The sequence below is a fragment of the Pelmatolapia mariae genome, linkage group LG6, assembly GCF_036321145.2.
Source record: "Pelmatolapia mariae isolate MD_Pm_ZW linkage group LG6, Pm_UMD_F_2, whole genome shotgun sequence".
NCBI classification, from domain to species: Eukaryota; Metazoa; Chordata; class Actinopteri; order Cichliformes; family Cichlidae; genus Pelmatolapia; species Pelmatolapia mariae.
The window spans coordinates 17,799,175-17,818,166 of record NC_086232.1 but is presented as its reverse complement, the minus strand read 5'-3'; the positions used below and the strand labels follow the sequence as shown (position 1 = coordinate 17,818,166).

The 18,992-nt window shown below is 40.6% G+C and overlaps 1 protein-coding gene across 3 annotated transcripts in view; it reads right to left on the bottom strand.

The window, feature by feature from the left end:
* The window catches only part of fbxw7 (F-box and WD repeat domain containing 7), a 129,410-nt gene that overhangs the window by 89,409 nt on the left and 21,009 nt on the right, over positions 1-18,992 (bottom strand). For all 3 annotated transcript variants that reach the window (XM_063476063.1, XM_065471049.1, XM_065471050.1), the window contains one exon: positions 16,620-16,697. The gene's annotated coding sequence lies outside the window, so the exon portion shown is untranslated. The remainder of the gene's footprint in view (positions 1-16,619; positions 16,698-18,992) is intronic.

Sequence of the window (18,992 nt, the reverse complement as noted above, 5' to 3'; positions counted from 1 at the left end):
ATTGGGCCCTAAAGCACGTTACTTTAGAGACTGATATTCTTGCATCATTTCCTATTTCAGCCTTACAGATATAAATTACTGTAAATCGTGATGCATTTAAGAAACTTACAGAAGAAAGTTTTAAGGGCCATTTCCTGAGCTAAGATAAATGCTCCAACTGAGACTTTGTAGTCTGACAGACCTTTTGGCCTTATTTTATTTATCTTGTTCCATATTCATGCGAGAATGAGAAACAGTATCGCATTAAAAGTTAAAAACAAACAAAGAAACAAATAGGTTTCAGTGTGGTTAGTAGAGGTCCACAAGTATACAGTGAGATATTAAAAAGGAAGTCAAAAAATAAAATAAATAAATTCCATGTAGACTTATGAAATAGGCACTTTACTATTGCCAACCATGTGTTTCTATTTGCTGTATGACATTATAGGCAATCTCAAGAGTGATGAAATGCACTTGGACTAATAAGTTTTAGATGTTTTATACATCTTGTTTATGTCCAATTATACATTTGTTTGAAAAGATGATTATTCCATTTCATGTACACATTTCATAATTTCTCTCTGACTGCGGTGCAAATAAAGTAAATTACTAAATTTAATTTCAATCCTACTTTTATGGAAAATGATTCCTCCATTTGTTATAAGGCTTACAATGTGTGCTCAGCAGTTTGCAGTTCCTCTAAAGGAAAATGTTTATTTGATCACCTGCTGAATTTATAACTTTGGTCACTTTCAAAGAAATTGAGGGTCTAATTTTTATGGTAGTTTCATTTTAATGGAGATAGAATAGAATTTTTTTTTTTTAATAAAAATCCAGAAATGAAAAAAAGTTAAAATTTTATTTGCATTTCATTGAGTAAATTAAATATTTGATCTCCAAGCAAATTATGACTCAGTACTTGGAGATACCCTTGTTGGCAATCACAGCAGTAAGATGTTTCTTGTAGTTGGTCACCAGATTTGCACACCTCGCAGGATGTATTCTGGTCCACTCCTCTTTCCAGAAACTCAATCTTTCAGGTTTCTTGGCTGCACTTAACTCAAAGCTTCACCTCCATCCACAAATTTTCTACAGGACTGAGGTCAGGAAACTGGCAAGACCACTCCATGGCCTTAATGTGCTTCTTTAGACACACCTTTGTTGACTTTCTGGTATGTTTTGGGTCATTGTCATGCTGGAGATCTGTCCACCGACTAATCTCCATTGAGTCGGTGCAGTTAAATCACCATGTACCCTTAGCAGACAAACAGCCCTGAAGCAAAATGGTTCTAACCTCTGTGCGTAACTGTGGGGATGGTGTTCTTTAGGTCACACTCCGCATTTTTCCTTCCTCCAAACACAGGAGGTCAAGTTACAAGTAGGACTAGGCGATATGACCCAAAATTCATATCTCGATATTCTTTAGCTGGATGACGATATACATCTCGATATTTTTTTAAAGCCATAAAGTAAGAACAAAAAGAGTTCTTAGTCAAAGCTGTGTCCCAAATCTCACATAGGCACTTTTATTAACATACAGCGTAGATGTACAAGAAAAAAAAACTTACTCAAAAATAAATTATCAGCATTTATTAAATAATAATGCTCCATAAATAAAATAAAACAATGTTTTTGTGCATAACAAAAAGCTCACAATTGTGCAGTCAAAATGTAAACTAAAAGAAGCTGAGCATAATAACAAAGACAGACAGATTTCACAGCTGCTCTGTTCCCAAGTTCTACTGTGTGACTGACAGCCTTGAGTTTGAAATCCTCTTTGTAACCATGTCTCTTAACAGGTGCCATTTGTGGTCCTTAAACACACACAGTACGGTAATATTACGTTGAAGCAGAGTACGTATTACTCCACGAGGCTCCTCGGTAGCCGTAATGCTCCAACAATCCTTTAAGCAGTGCAGCTTCGTAGCTTACCAAAGTTGTACCAAAACATTTTTTGAAAGGTTTCTGAGCGCTGTGTACCACATAAAATCGGTTTGCGGTCAGTAAGCACAACCAGAATTCATACATAAGGCACACTGTCGATTTTTGAGAAAATGAAAGGATTTTAGGCGTCAACGCGTTAGCGCGGTTAGCTTGTTAACGCGCTGACGCCGTCCAGCCCTACGCACGGGGTGATCCGCGTTAACTCGTTAACAGAGATTTGCCCTGTTAATGCAGTTATGGCGTTAACGTCACGGTGACAGCACTAAAATAGTAATCTCCAATTGTTTTCTTTTTACCGACCAGCTCCTCTTTGATAGCTGCCGTGTCCATCTTGTCGTTGCCTGCAGGTGAAGCGATGGGGGAGGGGGAGGTGTGTTCAGTGAAGGAGAGAGGTGAGGCAGAGTAACGCAGCGTAGAGACAAAAGTGGACGAAAGAGAGGCAAACTTGCGGCTCCACAAGTATAATTATAATGTAACATAGACTATATTGATATAAACTGTATTGTCACATCTCATATCTCGTATAAAAATATATCGATATATTTAAAAACTCGATATATCGCCCAGTCCTAGTTACAAGACTTCACTCCATTACATAGGCATAATCCCAATGGTGTTCTTGGTGACTGCAGGCCCAACTGCCTTCAGATCATTAACAATCCTGTGCAGCTTTGGGCCAATCCACCACCACTCTCATAATCATCCTCATCCCATGAGGTAAGATCTTGCTTGGAATTTCAGACCAAAGGTGATTGATGATCATTTTATATTTTTCCTAGTACCAAATAATCGAACCAGCAGTTGTCACCTTCTCACCAAGCTTCTTGCTGATCGTCTTGTAACACATTCAAGCCTTGTGCAGGTCTACAATCTTGCCCCTGACATCCCTTGACAGCCCTTTTTGTCTCACCCATGGTGGTGGAGAGGTTGGAATAGAAGAAACTGATTCTGGACAGGTGTGTTTCATACACATAAATTGATTGTAATTTGTGTGCCACATGAGCATGGACATCCCTGGTCTCAATCTGTGGAAGCCCAAATCGTGTTTAGGCTGTAGTGAATGTCGCTCAATGACATGCAAATCATTCAAATTAAAACTATTTAATTTTTGTTTGTTTGTTTTAATGGGATTTGATCTGTATAGACATCCAGGCAGTCACTGAGTACAGCTACTGGTTGGGGAGGGGTTAGGGATTTTTATTCTGTATGCTGTTCCAAGTTGACACCATATAGATAAAGCTTCAGCTGTGGTACACACAGACATTACTTGAGTCTCAGTGCACAAACTCAACATTTAGACTCAACAGCAAAGGCATGCCATCTTCTCTTGGATGGATTTGGACCATTCTCTAGCTCCTGTGATGGGGTGGACAGGTATGCATTAACTTTCTGTCAGTGCAGCCAGCCAACACTCCTGCCCCGCCACACAGCCTGCATCTAAACTCGTTTCCTCCGGCTATAGAACTAAACCAAGAACACACTGAAACCTTGTGTTTGAGCCACATTATAACAGCCGAGTGTTGTGTGTTAAAACAGCTACAGCATTCAAATGACTGCCGAATCAAACTAAAAACCCCAAAGCAGACTGAGCTGCAGTCCAGTCACAGTTCTAATATGTGGGTGCCAGAAGTAGGAAATTTGAAATTGGCTGTAAATGTATTTTCTCAATAATTTCTAGGGTAGTCCCAGGCCAATATGCAATGTAAGTTCAATAAATACATGATAATTGTTCATCACTACTCATTAGGCCTGAATGCCCTTTGGGCAGTCTTTATAAAAAATAAAAAGTGTAAAAAGAAAGGTGTAGGTCTTAAATCGTCTTGTCCAGTGTTAATTAAAGAAAAATACATTAAATTTCAAAAATACAGTTCATGGTCTTTAAAACTAAAGAAATATTATGAGTTGATATATCCTTAGCAGGTATTTTAAACTACAAATAGCAAGGTAAGCCTCAAAATGCTACTTAAGCTGCAGAAAAGTATTTTGTTCCACAGTCTTTACAAATGTAATGAGTTGAATTTTCAATAAGAATGACATAATTTATGATAATTTGCACAGAGTATATCTGTGTTTGATAAAGGTTTTGAAAACTAAAAAACAGTGAATTATTTCCAGTTTTGATAAAGTGAAAAATCTGTCCTAAGATGGGGGGGAAATCATTTCAACACCAGTGGATTTATCTACGAGACAAACCATGTTGGGAATAAGGAGACAAAATTAGAAGACTGAGCTCAACTTCAAATTGGAGCAATAAATCACACTGAACTGACTTGGACAGTTAGAGTGTCAGGGAAATATTGGTTGTTCAGACAACATCGCAGATATAGCTGAAGATCTAGCAAAATGTGACACTGCATAGTGACTTTGCCCAAATTAAACTGCATTAACAGAAGGAGATTAGCAAAGATGGACCAGACCAATATTATAAAAGCTGAAGGACACATTCTGCCTCTAGACTGCAACATGTAACACAAAACCTTGTGAGCCTTAAAACGACTGACGTTTCCAATTATTAATCCTTTGAGATAAGAAACGCAATATTTGGGATGGTTTCTTGTAATCCTATAAATACACAGCGTTTGTTGAAACATCTTTCCCTTCAGTTCGATGCAGAAGCAATTAATCAATGTCTCTATTTTGAGCTGGTGCCCTGTGATGTCTCTGAGGAAAAAGTGAAACTCAAGTCCTTGAGCTGCTAGATAGGAGGGACATCATCTCCCCACATTCATTTCCACAGCAAAATGCTTCATTTTATGTCAATGCCTTCCTCTGGAAAACAATGACTTCTGTTCAACATAAGGGATATTAAGGCTTTGTCTATAAGCACTGCACGTCCTCTAAAACCGTCACTCATTACCTCTCTTTCATTTGAATTGTTGCCATGCAACAGCTCAATAATACCACAACATTTTCCTTTGTGGATTTTTTTTTTCTTAAATCATTACTCATGAGAGCATAAATCTTCTTGGAAACCAAGAGAATCAATCTCCTCTGCTTGTGAGAATGGCCAACTGCCAGGAAGACTCTGGAAGGGGCTAAAAATCCCATTCAGTGCCAGCCTACTACTAAAACAGTCGTGTGCACAGCAAGCAGGGAAGCAGAGGGAACCCTAGAAGCTACAGCCATGCGACAGAAACCTGCGTTAAAGTAAAGTCAAACACTCATTCACACATAGCCGAATGTGAAAGGGCACTCAGACGTGTGCACAGTCTTGTTTGGCTTTTATTTGTTCCATTAGAAAAAGCTTTTTCTCCAACAGGGAGGGGGGGTAGCAGCAATCACTGTAAACCACATGCAGACTGAAGGCATCCATTTAAATGACTGTGCACCCTGCTAGCAAGTCTACTGTTGTCAAGGCAGCGAGACATCCATTAAATCACCTGGTTCCATTAGAGAATCAATTACTGTGCCGCTCTCCTTGGTTGCACAGTTCTCATACCTGAAAAATCATTTCAGACAACCAAAGCAGATACACAAGGACACTACGCTTCACCACCCTCATATGCTGCCAGGACCTATATGGTTCTTGAATTGCTCACAAAGAGCACAATTCCAGTGTCTCCGGACACATGACGTGGCTGTGTCAATGGAAGCTGGCTCACTATTACCTTTGGTCGAGGTGGGCAGGCAGTGGCCAGTCGCTGCAGCTGTTCTGAAGTGTGGCTGCAGGAGAGGAGATCTGAGCAGCAAGCTGTGCGGCCCAGTCTCTTCATCAGAGAGGAGATGATGCTGCAGCCACAGCCACACATCGACTTGCTCATTAGTAGCCTGGCTGTTCTGGGGTGTGGAGAAAAGAGACTAGCTGTGAGCCGCAGCCACTTCCTGGTCCTTTCTGAATCCCCTCAGTTGTCCTCAAAGCTGATGCCTTTGCTGTACTGTGTTCCACATGGTGCTAATCCACAGGTACTCCCGCCAGAGATAGGGCTGGTTTTAGTAAAAATACAGATGCTGCGGCTCACCTTAATCCACAGTGAAGGTACTTGAGTTGGGAAGTACAGTTTGTCGGTCCATTTCCCTTGTGATTGCTTCCCACTTACTCCACTCCCTCTGCTGTACTTCTATCTCTGAACAACACGCCTCCTGCTGTAGTCTCCCTCCCCCTTTTTCTTTTTTTTGGCCAAACTCACTTCCATCCACAGAACACCTTCTTTTGGCTGCAAATAATACACCGGACGCAGTGTCTGACACTACTCCCCTCTGTCTCTCACAATTTCCATCCGTTTCTTTCCATTCCCTTCACTGCCTTCGACTGCTGTGCAATGAGGATGCTATCCCCGACAAGGCTGTTGCCACCACTGTGCACCCCACCACCACCTCCTCCTCCTCCAGCGGTAAGCCACTCAGACTGAGCTCCTCCAACTTGCCGATTAAAATGTTTTTCCTCATATGACATTCGAGCTCCGAGTTGCTCCATTAATTGAGGAAGCAGTGGACTGAATATTATAAGAAATCCAAGCCACTCAGCAAGCACCAGGAGGACTGATAAGCAGGATACAGTCAGGATGCGGTGGGGGAGGGGTCCAGCGTTTAGGAGACAATAACAGTGGAGGCAGGATTATTATGGTGATAAACTGTCACTGTGGTCAGCACGCTGCTGATGATCACTGTAACAATCAAGGAAATAAAGAGCTGAAAATCTTCAGTGTGACAGTTACTTTAACTGATGAAGAAAAACTAAAGAGGAACTCTGCAATCTGTTGTTATTTTGCTCCACTGCAGTAATTTACAGTTATTAAGCTTGTAATGGAGCAACTAATAGAGCACAATTTTACATGGCACATGCCACCTGCACGTGTGCTAGTTTAAACACCTGCAGCATATTCAATATACATCCTTTTTAATTCCCTTGTGTCTCATGTCCCAGCTTTGTTGAACCCACACATTCCCCGCTCACCTCATCACAGATGCTCAACCTGTGGAATCTGTGCTCAGGGACAACCTGCACATTATTCAGCACTCAAGCTAATAGTTATCAGAGCTCATAAAGCCTGAGCGCCTTGAAAGTGGGAAAAACAACGAGTGGGAGGGGCAGGAAGAACAGCAAGACAAAGATAGATGCACAATAAAATGAGACTGGGCCCCTTTTGAAGGACCAACAATAGCTTTCTATTAATGGCACACACATAATGTTATACAACTAGAAATCACCAACATCAAAGACAGTGAAAGAGGGAGAAATTCGTCAAGCCAAGAATATGCTAATAATGACCACCAAGAGTAGTTATGCTTAATTAAGTGCCAACATATGTCAACACAGGCTGCTGCAGCCCATAGCTGTCCAAGCTTCACATCAGCTAATTAGAGGAACTGAACTGGACCTCTCAAACGTTTATATATTGGTGGGGATTTTTGAATCTGAATATTTTATGAATCCCAGGAGTAAACAGCTTTGCTACATAAGATAGGAAGTTTCAATATTTTAAAAAAAAAAAAAAAAAAAAAAAAAAGGAAAAGAAAGAAAGAAAGAAAGAAAGAAAGAAAAACATTTTTAAGTTGTCAAACATGTTAGGGGTGGACCAGACCATGCCCTTGGCATGTGACTCAGCACATGAAGTACTTCCCGATATTCAAAGCTTTCCAACACCACCACCAGAGAATCAAGCTCTACACCCACCATGTTACAGGTGATCCTGATCAGTTTGTAGAGCAGGTTTCTCTTTGCTACTCTCAGTCTACTGCCCCCTAACACTACACCGTAGAGCAGGGGTGTCGAACTCCAGGCCTCGAGGGCCGGTGCCCTGCAGGTTTTAGATCTCACCCTGGGTCAACACACCTGAGTCAAATGATCAGTTCATTACCAGGCTTCTGGAGAACTTCAAGATATGTTGAAGAGGTAATTTAGTCATTTAAATCAGCTGTGTTGGATCAAGGACACATCTAAAACCTGCAGGACACCGGCCCTCGAGGCCTGGAGTTCAACACCTGTGCCATAGAGGATGGCACTGATGCCCAGCACAGACTCAGAACAGATATTAAAGGGCCTCAGCCATGTCCGAAAACAGAGAGAGCTGTGACCCTTGTTGTAGGAGGGCTTCTGTGTTTTTAGCTTAGTAAAAGCAAAAAGAGACAGCTATTGTTCATATTTACCAGCAGATCTCAGCTCTGTCTGATAACCAACACCTAACATTTGGTACAATCACTAGCAGGAAACGGTAATGAAAGAAAGCGAAAAAATGTGTAGCCATAAAAATTACATTTCATATTCAGTAACGACAAATAATATGCAAAGGCTGCACTCTTGAAATAAATGAGAAGGGGTTTTATGAGTTTCATATTAAAACCCAGCAGGAAGAAAATACAAATTCATGACACTCTATCTTCCCCGGCTAACCTCAGTCATAACCAATGACTACTAATGCTTTTGTTGAGTTTTGGTGTTATTTCAATTTTAATCTGATGTAAATGTGCTTATAAGTTACTTATATCTTAGTTGTGTGTGGTCAATATCCTCAAGTGGAAGTTTTCTTCTCTCAAATCATCATCATCATCATGGTTAACACAACCAGCAAAGCTGTAACCAAAAGATTGCTCCATTTTTGGTTCCTCGGTCAAAGCAGTCACACATGTATTACATCACCATAAGCATGCTGTGGACCATTCCTGTATTCATTCCCCTACCTGCCTTCTTGTGGTTGATTAGTGAAATCAAAACAAGTATGGCAGCGTCAGCAGACTCTCGTTTGTTATATAAAACGCACACAGCTACACACTGAACAGACTTGACTTCAATATTTAGCAGGAGGTGAGGCTTCGCCTTCGTGTCCAATGTCAACTCTCAGTTTGTGCACTGAGCAGTTTTATTTTCCGTGTAAGCAGAACAATTCTGTCCTTCACTTTGTATTGCATTTCAACACACCTTGAAGTAGTACAAACTAGACTTCACCACAGAGCCCTTAATTTAGCGATGTACAGATCCACTCTAACAAATGACTGTTAGTCTCATTTCGTGGGAATACTGCAAAAATGTAAAACTGTTCCATCTGTTTATTCAATGAGGTGCATCACATTTGATGTACAGCTGTGACCAAGTACGAGCTGTGCCTAACATAAAAAGTTGCTGCAAAGAGAAATGATGAAGCACTTAAAGCTGTTATCAGTGCTCACTGGCACATCTCTGGGCTGTTGATGGGAATGATACTACATAAGACAGCTCACTGTGATTCAATGGCGCAGCTTTCCTCAATCACCGGGTTGCCATCTATCCAAAAACAAACGGCCCATCAGGAGAGAAATGAAACACTCCAAACACAAAAGGCTTTATCTGCAATCATCAGAGACAATCTGTACAGAAAGGTATAACACCATCAGCCCGGAACAAGGAAGCAGGAAAGCGTGCCAACACTTGATGCAGTCACCAACACTGAGGCAGTGTCTGGCAAAATGTAAGCTAAATACATGCGTTTATACTTTTGTTCTCTTCTTGCCCAGGAGTGACAGACAGGGCAGGGTGAAAGGGTGCTCTGTTCATTATTTATGAATATTGCTTTTCACTGTGTCAGCTCACTGCCTCAGTATTGATCTATAAAAGGAGGGTGGCTGCACCACAGCCCAGAATCTCAGACGAAGAAATAACGACACAAAGCTTACACGCTGCAGCTTTATAGAGCATCTAACTGGCACGTCGGCAGCTCACGGAGCTTTGCATATAACATAACATGCATGTCATGGTTATATTTGTCCAAAGAATAAGCGAATACAGTAATTACCAAGCAAAGTCTATACTGTACAGAGTTCCATCACATCCTGCATTGGTGAATCTCCATTCATTTATCTCGATCCCATACAATGAAGTGGTATGAGTTTTTTTATACTTTGAGGTGTAAAGTATGAGCTATGAAAATCTGAAGTAGCTTACAGCCAGCAATCTTCCAACCCCTGGCAACAAGGTCACTTCCCCACTTGACAAACCCATTAGAGCTCCTCTCTCTTTTCCACAAAGAAACTGGGCAACCAGCAGGAGTTGCACCTGAACTATGCTTCAGTGGGAAATCTACATTGTAACCTGATGTGCCCCTTCCATTGAAATGCAACTACAAGTCAGTCGACACAACGACTGGCCTGTTTAGCACCACCACAGCACTTCCTCTGCATTCCCGGCTACTTTTTTGGACACATCTTTTAAATTTATCAGTAAGAGAACAACAATCACCACCTAGAAAGAATAATAATTGTGGCATCAATATTAAAGACCGTCGGTAAACTCCTGAAAAAAGATTGATGCAACTCTTGGAATAAATGTGGGGGAATGTTTAAAGAAGTGGAAAAATTAGAGGGACAAATGTTTCCACCAGGGGAAGAAAAGAAAAAAATGCTTGCAGTCACCAGTGCTACCTCTCAGCTTCCCAGTAGATAAACGTATGATATCAATTTGAAAATCTTAAATGCCAGGTCAGTCAGGAATGCCGTAGGTCTTTTAAAACAAACAAACAAACAAAACACAGGTCTTAATGGGAATTTACACTTCAGTGATAAATCTACATTTCTAGGGAGACGCATGTTAGGTTACGGTGTAGGGTTTCGGGGGGGTAGCTAAAGTAACTACACGTTGCATCAACACAACTCGCAATTACTGTGGTCTGATCATCTCATAATTCACATTTGTCAAATACAACAACTGCGCTGAGAATCTGGCATTTGAAAGTAAAGTCAGAGCTCAGAGAGAAAGATAGCTGCTCCCACTGGCCGCTTCTCGCTGTAACTCACCGACCTCTACCTGAAAGTAACGGGTCTGAATTAAAACTCCAAAACTCTAAAAGAGTCCATTAGAAGTGTTGCATAAAACCAAGGGTATGCAGACAGGTCCGCAGACAGGTCCAAAACCAAAAAAAAAAACAAAAACCACAAAACAAAACAAACAAAAAAACGAGCGATGTGATGTTTTTGTTGAAACTCAGGTGTTCACGGAGCGTACGTGAGAGACATTATGTAAACTAAAGTCTTTTAAAAGCCAATTAATGTATTCTTTTTTCTCTAATTCAGCTTCAACATTTGTACAAAATGCTGCCTTCTGTGAGGTCAAGCACACTAGCGCAGTCTGACCGTTAAATGTAAACACTCTAATGTAGTGTAGACATTAATGAAGAAACCTAAAGGGCAAAACAAAGACTCCAAAATAACGAAAAACTGAACATTACTCAAGCATTCATGCAACATTATTCATAATACTCAGTGACCAGTCTGAATGATTTAAATCTCTAGGAGTGTACACACACACGCCCTTTAAAAGATCAAATTTGTTGACTAATTATTTCAGTGGTTAATCAAGTGGCAAATATGTGATAATTAACATGCTGCCATTAATCTCTTTAAACCAATTAGTGAAACATTTAAGTGGGCTTGCAAATGATGTCCTTAATTATCCTGCAGTATCCAAATGTTGGCACGCTGAGAAAAAATTACACTGATGAAGTCGATCTGTACAATGTAGAACCGATGCTCATGCTGAGTTTAGACATCCACACGTTTATGTGTGTGTCTCTATAGGTAATGTGATAATACCATACAACAAGCATATCTGACTAAGGATGCAGGCAGTCCTTTTTCCTCTGAGTAGGCTGCACTCTAGTGGGCAAAGCCGAAAATATCCAACAGCTGCTGATAAAAAAGGCTGATTTAGGATCATTTCTCACTACTTGAGGCTGTGCAAACGCAAACACACAAACCCACACCCCATTAATAACATTCATTCACTCTAGGACAAAGAAAACAGACACAGAAAAGTTACAACTTCCTGTCTCCAACACAGGGACATAGGACTTCCTGTTTTGAACAAGGAGTCAAAAGCATGAATAACTGATCAAGAGTTAACCACACCCTTCAACAGTTAACAAACCCTTACATCAACACCTACTGGTGTTACACATTTCTACACAACTTTACAAGACAAAACAGCACACCAGCAGCTGATTTGTTCATGAACAAACAGGTTTGAGGTATAAGCTTAATGGGTTACTTAAGTTTTATAAATACTTTTATTACAGTTTTCCCATGTCTTGATGGAAATGAATAAATCATTTAAAATTAACAATCCCCATACATAACCATACAGAACTCATTTAAACAACTGGCAAGATTTCTCAACACCACCCATAATCACCTCTAACTAAAATCATCTCCAAATTACAAGAAAAGATGAGACGTTAATCATATTACAAGATGTATATTGATCCATTTAGCTAACATCTAATTCAACATAGACTGCATGGACAAATGTATCAGGACACCTTTAGGGCGTTCATTTTTTTTTAAACTGGTTTCATGAAAACAAACAACATCATCACTTAAGAAAAGTAGCATATAGCTCTTATTTTATTTCTCTCAAGATTTTGTTGCAGACAAGAGATTAAACTTTGGTGTTTTAGGCAATGTTAGTTTTAGTCAAATATCAGGTGTGAAAATAAACAGTGAGTCTGGCCTCATAAAATAGTGACTCATATTACTGTAACACCAAGTTTATCATATTTGATTCATGACTTTGAGGTTTTGAGACCAATGATCATTTTGGGACAATGATAAATTGCCCCCAAATGCTGGATTTAGCAACACTGATTCAAATTCAAACTAATCTGTCAGAAGGTTCAATAAACACTTCAGCTTCAAAAACTCTCATGGTTCAGCCTTTACAGGGTTTAACATATTAGACAGAGTGAGTCCCATTAAATAACTTTCCTTCTTTAATGTGAAAAATGAGAGCATTTATTTAAAGATCCAATTGAATCCTTTCTGCTACACTTTCACTCGTGTTTTATTGGACCTGTGTGACTATCCACAGATACGCATAAAGCCAATTACCAGCAGTGGGTCCCGATTTAAAATGTCACAGCCATTTAAACTTTCTGCATTTCTGAAATGTGCATTAGCAGCAATTTTTACTATCCCTGGCCATCCTTCATCATCATTGTGAGAATGCTCTTCTCTGAAGTAGGCAAAAGGCTGTTCTGAATTATTTACAGAGAATGAGTGGGTGAGAGGTGTGGGACTGATTAGGGAGAGACACACAGGATAGTGAAATCTCAGTCCTTCAGTCTGCTTAGGAAGCAGTTTTGCATTTAAATTTAAAGAACCTTTTCAGAAAATGACAGCAGTGTACCTCCTACAGATATTCAGCTGTATAAGGTCAGCTTTTGACGGGAGGCTATTCTTTAATATGCTCAACATAAAAGGCAAAAACTCCTAGCCGGAAAACGCACAGCTCAGTGACTGTTCTACCATCAGAAATAACGATACATCTTTCTTCTGCAGAAATATTTGTCATTTCAGAGTCAAGTTCCTCCTTGATAACAATTCCATCATTCATGAAAAGAGGAAGAATGTCACATTATTGCACCCATGCACTGATATTTATACAATAAGCCATCTCGTTACCATCACTGAGGCAATCACCACATATTAAATATACATATGGTTGTTTTATTGTTTTCTTAAAGGTCACCATAGCAAGCATTCACGTCTGGAACAAAAAGCACCAAGTGGCAATACAAACGACAAAGTTAAACTTGAAAGAAAATCCAATCCCAGACCATCAACCTGAATTATTCAAACTGCCTATCAAATGTCCTTTATCCGGTCCATGAGAGCAGAGCAACAGTTTTAGGAGGAAAGACAACGTTAACATTTGGACATTTGAGTGCCAATCCACACTTTAAAAATGCAGCAGTGAGCCAAGCAAGCCTCTGCTATGTGCTATCACTTTACCTTTAATTCACCAGCGCGTGCATGGGATGAATAATTCATGCCTTGCACCACACTCTTGGCTTTATGGAAAAGTCACCCGTACAGCTCAACGCAGAAAACACATTAACTGGGAGCACTGTGCTAAACACTTTTTTTTTTATTAAGTAAAAAAGGTCACACTTGAATGGAGATCAAGGTAAAAAATGATCAATATTTGCATATCTAAAGTATTGTTTACTATGACTCAAAAAAGGATGTCTCACAAAAAATACATTTTTCTGATCATCTGACAAGTTTGCCAATGCCGTTTCTTTTGATTGGGAAAGTTTCCAATAGCCAGAATGGTTTGACGTGCCGAGCAAACATCAAGTTACTTTGAATTTGAAGGATTTTTTATATGAAAGTTTAAGTTATAATACTTTAAAAACCAAATAATTTAAAAACCAAAAACACTGACCACCAGACACTTGGCCTCGGGGACCCTCCACAGGCCGGGCTCCAGGGTAGGGCCCCGGTAACCCCATCCCGGGCAGGGGGAACTGTTCCCTTGATCGTGCACTCACGGGAGTTTCCTGAATGGCTTTTTGTCTGGTCCCTCACCCAGGACCAATTTGTCATGGGAGACCCTACCAGGGGGCAAAGCCCACGGACAACATAGCCCCTAGGATCCTTGGGACACACAAACCCCACCACGATTCGCAGAGGGCCCTTGTATCTCAGGGTCTTGTTCTAGAGTGATGGGAGAATTTAGCAGGAGATCGACAGAGGGATTAGTGCAGCGGCTGCAGTGATGCAGACGCTGTACCGGTCCATCGTGGTGAAGAGAGCAGAGTGTAAAAGCGAAGCTCTCAATTTCACGAGCTGTGGGTAGTGACCAAAAGAACGAGATTGCGGATAGAAGCGGCGGAAATGAAATTCCTCCGAAGGGTATCTGGCCTCTTCCTTGGATATGGGGTGAGAAGTTCAGCCACCCAGGAGGGGCTCAGTGTAGAGCCGCTGCTCCTCCACATCGAAAGGAGCCAGTTGAGGGGATTCAGGCATTTGATAAGGATGCCACCTGGGCACCTCCTGGGTGAGGTGTTCCGGGCATGTCCCCACAGGGAGGCGTCCCCGGGGCACACCCAGGACACGCTGGAGAAATTATATCTCTCGGCTGGCCTGGGAACGTCTTGGTGTTCCCCCAGACAAGCTGGAGGAGGTGGCTGGGGAGAGGGAGGTCCGGGCTTCTCTGCTTAGGCTGCTGCCCCCACGACCCGGCCTCAGATAAGCAGAAGAAAAGGGATGGATGGATAGCAAATGCAATATAATGGCAGATTTTTTTTCCCTTTCAGACACAAGAAACAAATGGATTTCTCTAAAAGTTACCCATGGAAAAATGTTTTGTTTTATTGTCAGCAAAAGTCAATGCACAATAAGTGGTGGATTAGTCATTTAAGCTCCGTGCAACTCTGTTCGCATAGCTGGTTCTTGTGTTTGTGGCCTTCCAAACATGCGCTGTCAATAAGGAAGTTTCAAAGCGCCCTTTGATTAACACCACCACCACCTATGCTATGGGGGGAGAATATGCAAATATCATAATTTGCATAGTGCCCTTTGCCTATCAATTATCATTCCCTCGGTCATCACCTCCAGCCCCCTTCGAACACAAAGTACTTCCATAGCTGACTATTCCTCAGTAATGCTAATCTCGGCACCTGCGCTAATCGCAATCTTCCACATGTAGTTTTTCCTGTGCTTGTGGGTTTCCTTCTTCAACATGTAAGAATAGAATAGAACATGTGTAGCCAAATGTTACCCGCCTATATTGCTGCCTCAGCACATACACTGCCTAAGGTACCAAAGAAAAATACTGGTGGAAGCCAGTGCTACTCCTCAGCTTCCTAGCCTAACAGCTACCCCTATGGTATCAATTTCAAACTCCTTCATCGCCTTGTTCTCAAGTTTTTGCATTTACAAGAAAACCTGACCTCTGCCCCGGCTTCAAACTCATCCGAGATTTTAGTAGATACAACAATGTTTCAAATTGAAACTACTCCCTATGCTTATGAGTTATTGCATTCACAGACTTGTTTGCTGTCCCTTCCCATCAGCCTTTTACAGCTGAGGAGTAAAAACTGATTACTGTTGCATTTTGGTAACAAATGGTAGGGTTAATATTGGTTCAGAACTTATAAGCAGACAGACTGAGCATTTTGACTTGTTAACTTGAGCTCTGACCAACTGTAACTTGGACATTTTCACTACCTCAAATATATGTTTACATATAATACATACATTTTATAATTGAATTTAAATTTTGAGCACTTAATTAAGAAAGGTAGAGATGTGACAGTATTCACATCATATCCATAAAGTCTCTTATACATTCAAAAAGGGAGCCATCTCTAAATCTCAACATTATCCAAGCTTGTAATTAATAATTAATCCTTCATATTTTCAAATCATTAAATTGTGTTTCCTATAGGCTGAGAACTTATTTATGGTATTTGATAACACCGTGAAGTAGGAATGAACTCACTTGATAACAGACACTTTCATGGGAAATCTGTTGCTAGGAAACAACTGGGCTCAAGCTTACATCCCATCAGCTGCCGACAACAACAAACAGCATAAACTTGAGCCCATTTATAATATTTGTGGATGTGATTTGCAGCATTTCTGAAAATAAGAAACCGCAAAATGGTCTATACATAAGCAGAGAGGCAACCATAGGCACAGCAGATTTCATAATGTGCTTGTTTATGTTGTTCAGTTTGTCAATGCTTTAACACGCGGCATACGCCATAATTCAGCATTACATACATTTCTGTAACAGTAATTTGTTTTGGTTCTCCTTTGTTACACATCTGCAGTAATGTGTGTTTCTATATGTTGATACAAAAAAATAATGGCATATCAAGATTCAGATTTACTATAACACACATACACTCTCACCCATTTCTTGTCCAAAAAAAAAAAAACAAACAAAAAAAAAAAAACCACACACTATGCAGTAAGCATTTAACCAAGCAGCATTTACTTACAGTTCGCTCTGTGTCTCTTAGTTTAGGCCACAACTGGTCTTCTCCCCCTCCAAATCTGACTCCAAGAGCTGATTCTTTCTGTGGACAAAGAGTGAGCAGTCAGTACAGCAATCTGAGGGATTACAGAGTTCACAAGCTACGGGGCTGTCTGGAATATGAGAGGAGAAAACAAGAGTAGTGAGGTAAGAATGATGGGATTTCAATGTCTCCTGTAAACCCCAGACAGAGCACGTCAACTCTTCAACAAGGTTTGCCAAAGAACAATTCAACCACCTGGCACAACATACAACACCTGCATCAGCATGTACCAGTGAGTCACCATCATAGATGCGTCAGTTCTTCCCGTCTCGTTCGATGGGAAGTGAACAGAGCTTCTGGCAGCTCCCACAAAAACATGTTACTTTAAAGTTGAACTGAAATTAAAAATATCTTCAGGAAATCATAGACGTAATGCTACAATTATATGGCATTTTTCCCCCCCTCATTTCAAAAAGAAGCTAAAAATATTTTTGGGGGGGAACTGCATCTTAGTTTCAAGCCTCTGGTTGGGTGTTTCCTTTGGCAAACATCTGAGAACCAGCATTACCGACACAATCTCTACATGGCACATGTTAGCAAAGTAGCAGCAACAGCTGTTGCTTCAGCCTTCCATCTGTGTGCATACAAGATGAGCTCAGCCACAATACTGACTGTAGGTCACCTGCAGCTTGGCAGTAATCAGAGTACTACAGTCACTGTAGTTGTACATTAAGAAAAGAAGAATAGATTTAGTTTTAGGTTAAAGAGGTGAGTAAAATGTTAGTCATTACCTGACTAAATTAATCTGATGAAATAAAACAAAGAGGTAACTTCAGACAACTTTTAAAGGAGGCAGCTTAAACACCAACTGCCCAGACAAGTTGGTCAGCCTCTTTGAAGAATGGTAACTGACTTTTTCCTTCTGCTTAGGACCTGCTATGGCAATATCGCAGGTCCTAAAAAGACAGACTTTAACTTTAATATTTCATACTGCCCCAGAAACAACACTGCACCATAATAAGTGTTCATAAAGTATATAGGGTAGGGGAGCCTAGCTCTAGGCCCAGGTTTGAGGATAGCAGGTAATCACATGGTCAAAACTTAAGTCAGCAAGTATTCTTGCAACCCAAGTACTCAAGACATTACACCATGAGTCAAAGTATGACATGGGGAGAGGGTTGGGCAACAGGATGAATGTGTCAGCTATCAAAATTTAATTTAATTTGTTTAACAAGCCAAAACGAAACACGAGAGGCGTTTCAATCTGAGAAATTGTTCCTGCTACACTCCCCAGCACACTCCCAGGCTGAGAGCGAAAATGATAGTTCATGTAAATAAAACGAGATATTGACACTGAGTTGTGGGAAATGAACAGCTGCCAAGAGAGGGTTTCCAGCTGTTTGACACTTGATAACTGTGAGACAGAAAGGTTGCAGAGAGACCAGCTTCACGATTCAGGAATCTCACAGCCTTTATCTGTAATGACGTGCAGCATCGAAGTTGCACAGAAGGAAATCATTCACTGTGTAATGATGTCACAGACAGCTACTGTTGGACCTGTTCAGATATGAGAGGTTTTGAGCAACAAAATTCCTATAAATATCAATTTTAGACAAAAAGTGATTTCTCTTTCAGGAAAGTGGATTTTGTGAGGAATGCTAAAGGAGAGAGGAGATAATGACATGTGCTCTCTCTCCCTCTCATGTTTGTTGCACATTACAAAGCAAAGTGTGAACATCTGACTGTACGACTATTCTTCTTTGTTTAAAGTGTTAAATTTCATACATAAATCCAGACTCGGGAAAGGGGGGTGGAGACAATCTCACATAGCAAAAACATGAAGCCTTATAAACTTCCCTGAAAACTATGAATATGAGTTCAAAAGAGTGATATGATGTGGATGAAAGTTTATTGGAGACAATGAACTTCTGTTTTTAAGCAGAGCAGCATTTGCAACCATTTATCCACTTTGTAACAGTCAGGAACTTCTGGCAAAGAGGGTCCTACTCTAGAAATCCCTTTGCGATGGTCTCAGTCGCCCATAGGTTGCATGGGAGACCCCAACTTGTGAATAAACATATGTCAACTGCTCACTGAGCTGTAGTAAAACATGGAAGTGCAACTCAAACTGGAAACACAGAACATTCACCTTCAAGGTTTCAAAAGGTGCAACTTATTTTCGTGTTTGCAGACAGTTCAGTCGCTTCAATGCAAACTGTGGGCAACAGTGGAAATTTCCCAGCAACCAGCTGGGAAATGGACTTCCCTAGACGGTCTCTAGGTCTGTGTTCAAAGGCATCACCCATACATGCACACAAACAAATAATCAAATATCGTTTAGGGTACAGTTGAGAA